Raw genomic sequence first — 7,946 nt, forward strand, 5'->3', positions numbered from 1 at the left:
ATTTGAACTTTTATTCCAACAAAATGAATACCAAGAAACTATCATTTGGAAGATATGAGCGGAAGTCAAAGGGAAGGAATAAAGAGAGTTTTGGATGAAGAGAGGGAAGGTATAATATTCAATGCAGAAACTAGAAGAAATGAAAGTGGGGTGAGGTTTGGAAGGGTATTGGAAAGTTATGTAAAGATCCATTGTACTTATAAACTGATTTGTTGAATGGAAATTCCTTCATACAACTATTTAATAAAAATATAATTAAAAACAATGGAGACGGGGCTGGGAAAGTGGCTCAGTGGTAGAGAACTTGCCTTGCAGGCCTGAGGCCCTGGGTTCGATTCCTCAGCACCACATAAGCAAAAATAAAAAGCCAGAAATGGCGCTGTGTTTCAAGTGGTAGAGAGCTAGCCTTGAGCTGAACAGCTGAAGGACATCACCCATGCCCAGTGTTCAGGCTCCACGACTGGACCCCCCAAAAAAAAAACAATGGAGACATCTGAACCTTAAACTGTGTTCTCTTAGATCATGAATCAAAATAATAGTTTCCTTCTCAGAAATTTTCTTTGTAGTTATTTTCCTCAAAATGACAGAAAAGTGACCAACAAAATGAATGTTAATACATCACATTGCATATCCTAAAGAGAAACAATATAAAAATCACAGTAAAAATGTTAGAATTCATCACATGATTAAATAACAGGTAGAAAGGATCAAATGCTGATTGTTTTTCCAAGTACGTTACCTATGGTATCTAATTTAATCCTCACAATAATCCCATAAAGTAGAACTACTTCTATTTCTAATTCTCAGATGATGATATTGAGGTCTTCAGAGTTGGAATTACTAGTACAACATTTCACAAATGGTAAATCTTAGCCTGCGGCCCATTCCCACCGTATCAAATAACTTCATTCTATTTTGTGACTAAAATACCAGCACTTAGTTCACTAATTCTAGGAAAATTTCCCAGAATTATTGTCCACACTCTAATAATATTTCACTTTATCTTTGTTAGAAAATAGGAAACTAAGCGGGATGTCGGTGGCTATACCTGTAATCTTAGCTACTCAGGAGGCTGAGATCTGAGGAACGCTGTTCAAAGCCAGCCCAGTCAGGAAAGTCCGAGAGATTCTTATCTATAATAAACCGCTAATAAACCAGAAGTGGCACTGTAGCTCAAGCGGTACAGTGCTTGACTTGAGCTGAAGAGTGCAGGGACAGTACCCAAGCCCAGAGTTCAAGTGCCAAGACCAACTAAAAAAAAAAAAGGAAATAGGTAACTGCAATATGAAAACTCCAAGTTCATAATCAATTTATACCTCCCTGGTTAAAGGAACTGCTAAACTATAACATTCTTGATTTCTAGCTCAAAATTGTAGAAATTATATTCTATCCCATGACAACACTGCATCACAGTCATACTGAAAGAATAATCTCCCCAATTCCTGATGGAAACAGATTGCAGGTCTTATAGACCAATCATTTCCACATTGTAGCTCACATAAGTTGTTTACCATTAGAGGTATCTTGATTGCTTTTTATACCCAACATTTTGAGAGAAATGTATTACTTTAAAATGTTATTAAAGCAAGACTGATATAAAAATCACCTTTGACCCCAGATAAATATTTACCTTTCATATACCCAAAAATGCAGTCTTACCTATCATTAATGTTAGGAACGAGAGGTTAAAAATCATGGACACCTAGACCTAAGCATGAATTAAAGACTCTCCAACTTGTGAATACAATTGGTTTAAAAAGACATGAATACTACTGCATGTTTTTCAAAATTTCTTGTGATATTGAAGATTCAATGATAAAATATTAACACTTGAAAATAACTCATTTTCTTGGGAGTAGAACAGAAAACACAAGATTAATCCATCATTTTCAAATACCTTTATTTTTCTACAAATTCACTCTTATAATTATCAAGATTATAAAACTAACTGAAGTACAGAGCCACAAAGGAAATAATTTAACTGCATCATCTACATTCAAAAAACTGTTACTGGGGCTGGGAAGGAGGCTCAGTGGTAGAGTGCTTGCCTTGCATGCATGAGGCCCTAGGTTCTATTCCTCAGCACCACATAAGCAAAAAGGAAAAAGCCGGAAGTGGTGCTGTGGCTCAAGCGGTAGAGCACTAGCCTTGAGCTGAAGAGCTGAGGGACAGTGCCCAGGCCCAGAGTTCAAGGCCCCACGACCGGACCCCCAAAAAAGAAAAAAAAAACTGTTACTAGAAAGCAAAGTTATTCTAATAATTAGCTTACCAAATTCACTTATATCCTTTTATTCTATTTCATAATATTTCATAATATTCTATTGCATAAAAAGCCTATATACCCACTTACATCTTCAGATCTTAATATTTATTTCAGAAATGTCTATAGCTCTATAGTCAATGAACTGAAATAATACTAAAAATATTTAAAGGCTTTTCAGAAATTGCAAGACGCTCTCGGGGTTGTTATTTATATTGGAAAAGATATTCGAAAAGCCTTATTTGTTAAAGTTGTGATAGTTACTTTCACAAAAGAGCCATTAGTGGGGATCCCATTGCATGTACAAAAGAACTTCAAATGCATCCATAATCTGGAGGTGACACATGCTTTTTGTTTGTTTGTTTTGAAAGGTATATCTAGCAAGCATATCCACAATACTGGTTTTCAGTCAATATGATGGGATATTCAAACCTAATAAATACAGGGTTGATTATCTTAGTGAGAATAGATATAATGTTACAAAGAAAGTTATTTTCAACAGAAATCCAGAAAGAGTTTATTCACCTTGTGTTTCACGGGAATAACCAGAGAGTAATACCTGTTTGGTCAAGTCAGTCAAACTCACTCCAAGAGTATATCTTAAAAGTATAACCAATTTAAGAGGTCAAATACATATTTTGTACTGACAGTCATCTTACAGCAATAACTTACTACCTAATTATATCTGTATCTTCTTACCTAACATATAATAAGAGCTGAAAGTGGTCTCTTTTATCTAACTTAATGTTGTATATGCTTTGATTATGATGATGTTATTATTTGACAAATAAAATGTACAGAAGGGTGGCTCCACAGAAATGACATGACAGAACACTGATAAATAAAAACATTTCAACACAGTTAGCTCTTTTGAGCCTCACCTTGTCCACACTGGCAAGCAACATTGCAACAGCACACGCATACATATACACATACACACATGTGTGCACATGTACACACATATACTTGCATGCTAAATTCAGGGTTTAGTACAAAAAAGTACAAATAAAATTTTAGTGATTAGGACAAATGTTAATTTGCCTTATTACAAAATAATACACAATCCAGTCACCATGGGTGTCACATTTTACTTGCCTCGCCACATGTGACCACTTAATTTATTTTAATTAATTAATGAATTCATTTGTTTGGTGCTAATACTAGGCTTGAACTCATGGCCTGGCTCTGTCCCAGAATTTGTTGTTTTTTTGTTGTAGTTTTCTCAAGCCTAGAATTTTACTGCTTGTCCCACAGCTCCATTTCTAGCTTTTGCTGGCAACTTTCAAATCAGAATTTAATGGACTTTTTTTTTGCTTGGTTTGGTTTCAAACCACAATCCTCAGATTTCATCTTTCTGATTAGCTAGGATAAACACATGAGCCACAAGTGTGGCTTCTAGTTTTTCCTCTATAGCTATCTAATACACATATTAGATAGTAATTTAAAACTTAGAGTATAGAAGCAAGTTGTACAGTGATGATATTGTCTTGTCAGAAATTTAAGCTAGTAAATTTCTTCTTAAAACCATAAACAAAAATACTATGGTATAATATAAGAGAACTCACTATTGAACATATGAGCTTTAAGAGCTTTCTAATAGATCCATTATTTGTTACCCAACATTAGAAAAACTATATAATGCAGTAGTAAAATAGAAGTCCTTTGTAGGAATACTTAATTACCTTGTTTTTAAAGATACTTGTTTTCATCCAAAAAAGTAGGCCTGTCTATTGTCTTCATGTGATTTTGATGATTGAAGGTGCTTAATGAGAAGTCAAAGTGTATTACTAATCCTTTGCTATCAATTAAATCTCACCTTTTCTTCTTGGAACTTATAATTATTAAAGAAATAGTTCAGAATCAGCAAGCAATAGTTCAGATTCACACTTCCAGTGCAAGTGGATCACCAGTAATTAATCCTTGATACCATTTTCCACAAAGTTTTGTCACAGATACAATCGGTCTGCCTTCTCTAGCTGCTTTCCTAGCCTGGACCTATTCCTTCACTCTACAGGAAAAGTGTGATTCAACTGATTTCAGTCAGATCTGTTACTAGAATTATCAAGGATTTAGATTTTTGTCTATAATTTGGTCAAAGCTATGTCTCTTTATGTAGGCTAATAAAAATGTATTTACTAATTTCAAGTAAATTCATAAATTCCATTTCCACCTCTTTTAAAAAATAAAATTGTTTGCTCTATAAATTGATCAGAGGCATGGATTTTTGGCTAGCTAGGTCATTGTACATCTGTCTCTCTCTTCCTCTCTCCCTTTCATGGTTCTCATAGATAATGTGACTGCTCCATAATTATCCTAATTTATTTTGCTTTTATATTTTTGGTTGCATCATTTCACTTTCTGCTCTGCCATTTCCCAAATCATTTACATAGAAGGCATTATTTCATATTTTCTCATTCCTATAATAAGCTGCACATGAAGACACCACTGGTCCCATTTTCAGTCTATACCTTTGAATATGGAGGAAAACCTTTCCTTTGCTCTCTATGAATTCCCTACTCTCCAGTTAGAATAATTTCCAATAGTAAAATTGGAAAAAGAGAAAGAAAATCATGGTGAAATAACAGATGTAGAAAATTCACTGGATTTTTCTGACCAGTTCAACCAATGTGAACTATTCGGGAATACATGTGCACCCCATTCCCACTGGTACTCACTGTCTCTGGTTAGGCAATTCTGATGAAGACAAGGAACAAGATGAAAAAGTGAGGAATGATATCATTTGCAAAAAAATGGAGAAGTATTAAAGCAAATTTTTGTTTGGGCTGCTGAAAATAATTGGCTTACTACAGTGCAGACACTGCTTTCCTAAAAGGCCACTCATGTGAATACTAGGGATGATGATGAGTATACCTCTCTTCATCGGGAAGCCTCCAGTGGGCACTTAGACATGGTCCATGAGTTGGTGGCTCAAGGCATATATTCATGCAATTACTGTGAATGGCTAAACACCCCTGCACAGTGCTTATATGTTGAATAATACCAGAGTGGCTGCTTCCTTAGTTCACATTGAGGCAGATACCAATTCCCAAACTAAAGTCCTCTTGACTCCCTTGCATCTTGCTGCTTGGAATAGAAATATCAAAGATATGCTGGATTGCCTTCTATTGAAGCATTATATCAAACCAGGTCTGAAGAACAACTTGGAAGAAACTTCATTTAATATTGCCAAAAGGATAAATAAGTATCACTACCTCTTTTAAATTGTGGAAGGCTGTAAAAATTGTTCTCCTAACTCATAATGGTTTGGTTAAGATTCTTAAATTTCAAAAATGCCAATCCATCTTTGTGTCTGTACAAAATATTTTCACAATACAAAGCAACAGCAATATCTTACTTTAAAAATTCATGGATTCCATAGTATTCTTCAAGTGAATTGCCTGACTTTGATGTCAAAATGTATTCAAGAGTTGTTTGTATACATCTATAATGATTTCTGCAGGGTTTGTGATTTTTAAATCAGAAATCACTTTAACTTATCTGTTGAAATGAGTAGTACAGAAACTAAAAATATTTCTGGTGCTTGTATGAAAAAAGTATATTTTAAAATACTCTGTATTTTGTTTGTATAATGTCCATAATCTATTTAATTCTCTCCTAGATATAATACTTTGAATTATACATTGTTTTATAATATATAGGTTCGTTAATAAATGTGTTATTTCAGATAGCATTCCATATAGAAAAAGTTTAAGATTCCTTTTTTTCCCTAGGTCCTTATATTATTTTATTTCTTTAGGATAAAATGACAATGTTATCCAATTTCAAATGTTTTGTAAAGATTATGCTATGTAAAGGCCATTCTAAGGTGAGGATTTAACACACTGATGTCAAACTAACTTTCAGTTCAATGAATTACATATATTGTTATATTTGCCTTTTTAAATTTTTTATTGTGAAAATACTGTACAGAGGGGTTACAATTACATGGGCAAGATAATGAGTACATTTTATCAAGCATTGTAGGCTCCTCCTGTATTTACCCTTCCCATCCATTCCCATCCTTCCCCTGCTTCCCCACTCAATCCTCCCTGCTACCCCTCCACCCGCACAAAGTTGTAAAGTTCATTTTTCGACATAACGACTTGTATTTTTGTAATCAATTTTTAATAACTGTTTTTCATTTCTTGCATCTCAAGAATGAAAAATATGGAATATTTCACAAATTTTAATATCATCCTTGTGCAAGTGCCATGATAATCTCTATATTGTAGTAATTTGGATAAACGTCCTGCTGAAGCATGTAGTATCCTGTAAATTTAAGTAGTTATTGATGCAATCTTTATACAGGCATATATCCTTGGTTGACTGTTTGTAACTAGGAACCCTTATTGTTCCTAAAAATGTTATTGATCTCACTTCTCTAAAATTCTGTGTATATTGGGAAAAGCTAATATTGTTTGGTCGATTGCTCACATTTGCAATTTTTTTGTCAATGACTATTGTAAGTCTTTTTCATTTTAAATTTGATTATACTTTGAAGCCTTTATAGCTAGGTCCAAAGGTGATTGTTTTTCAAGTACTTATTTATAAACTGAGTTAGCTTTGTGGAGGTAATGGATTCAAAGTAAGCCTTGCTTAAGAGCTACTTCTAAACTTCTGCAGCTTAAAAATTCCTAAATGATGTCTTACTGGTATAAATGTCTACCTGACCCTTTACTCTTCTTCCCTGTAGCAACAGACCAACCAGAATATCTTACCCTGACAGCATAGATTTTCTTATTGGAACAAAACTAATATTAGTTAAAAGGGATCATAGAGAGATAAACAGTTAAGACAGAATCATTTAAGCTAGAAGGTATTTTATCAAAATATAATTGTTTTTTATACCTAACATTTCAATAGTAGCTAAAGCCAAGAAGGTGAAAAAAAATTTCACATGCATGATTACCAAATGTCCTGGCCAATCTACCATCCATCCAGGCAGGAATTTACACTACTGCCTTTCTTTCATCAAATATTTTCATAGTTACAAGAGAAGTCTATATGTTTCTCCTCGATATTAGGCCTTAAATTGGTAATGTTTTAATCACAGTGTTTCCTCTTGTCTCTAGGCTGTAAATCTCCAAATGGTAAAGTTTTAGGTCCAACTCTACCAAACACTGAGGTAGAAATAATGGAATAATATTTTAAAACACAGTTGCCTTTGATACCCTAACCACAACAGAACATTGCAAAACATGTGCCTTTTTTCTTATATTTTATAGTTATATATTTTATATTTATACGTGCTGATATTTTTTCACACAGTGAAACTTACTAGAATTAATTGATAATTTGACAAATAAATAGATATTTATTACAATAAATAGATTTGAATATAAATAATAAAGTTTAGAATGTACATTAGAATATATAAAGTATCAATGCAATGTCTTTGGTATAAACATGTGATATGTTCTAAGTATTCTTGGTCTTCTGAATTCACATTGTAAAAAAAAAACAATTTTTTTCCTCTAATCTATAAGGGATTTTACTCTGCTGCTCTGTTTATTGTTTTAACTCATTGGTTGCAAAATGTTTTTCTCTATATTTCTGAAGCATTTCTACTTATTGTACCCAAATTTTGCTGATATGATATCTAAAAGGTGTTATTCTTCTGCAGGACCAACGGGTCCTAGGATCCCAGGTCTTAGTTATCCTCTTCATCTGATAACAAGGGGAAGAT

General features: G+C 33.6%; 1 pseudogene; it reads right to left on the bottom strand.

Annotated features, from left to right (window-relative positions):
- Positions 1 to 6,421: 6,421 nt before the first annotated feature.
- LOC138827396 (U6 spliceosomal RNA) lies at positions 6,422 to 6,521 on the bottom strand (annotated as a pseudogene).
- Positions 6,522 to 7,946: the final 1,425 nt, after the last annotated feature.

The sequence above is a fragment of the Dipodomys merriami genome, unplaced genomic scaffold (assembly GCF_024711535.1).
Source record: "Dipodomys merriami isolate MVZ:Mamm:240054 unplaced genomic scaffold, mDipMer1.0.p SCAF_155, whole genome shotgun sequence".
In the NCBI taxonomy this organism is placed as follows: domain Eukaryota; kingdom Metazoa; phylum Chordata; class Mammalia; order Rodentia; family Heteromyidae; genus Dipodomys; species Dipodomys merriami.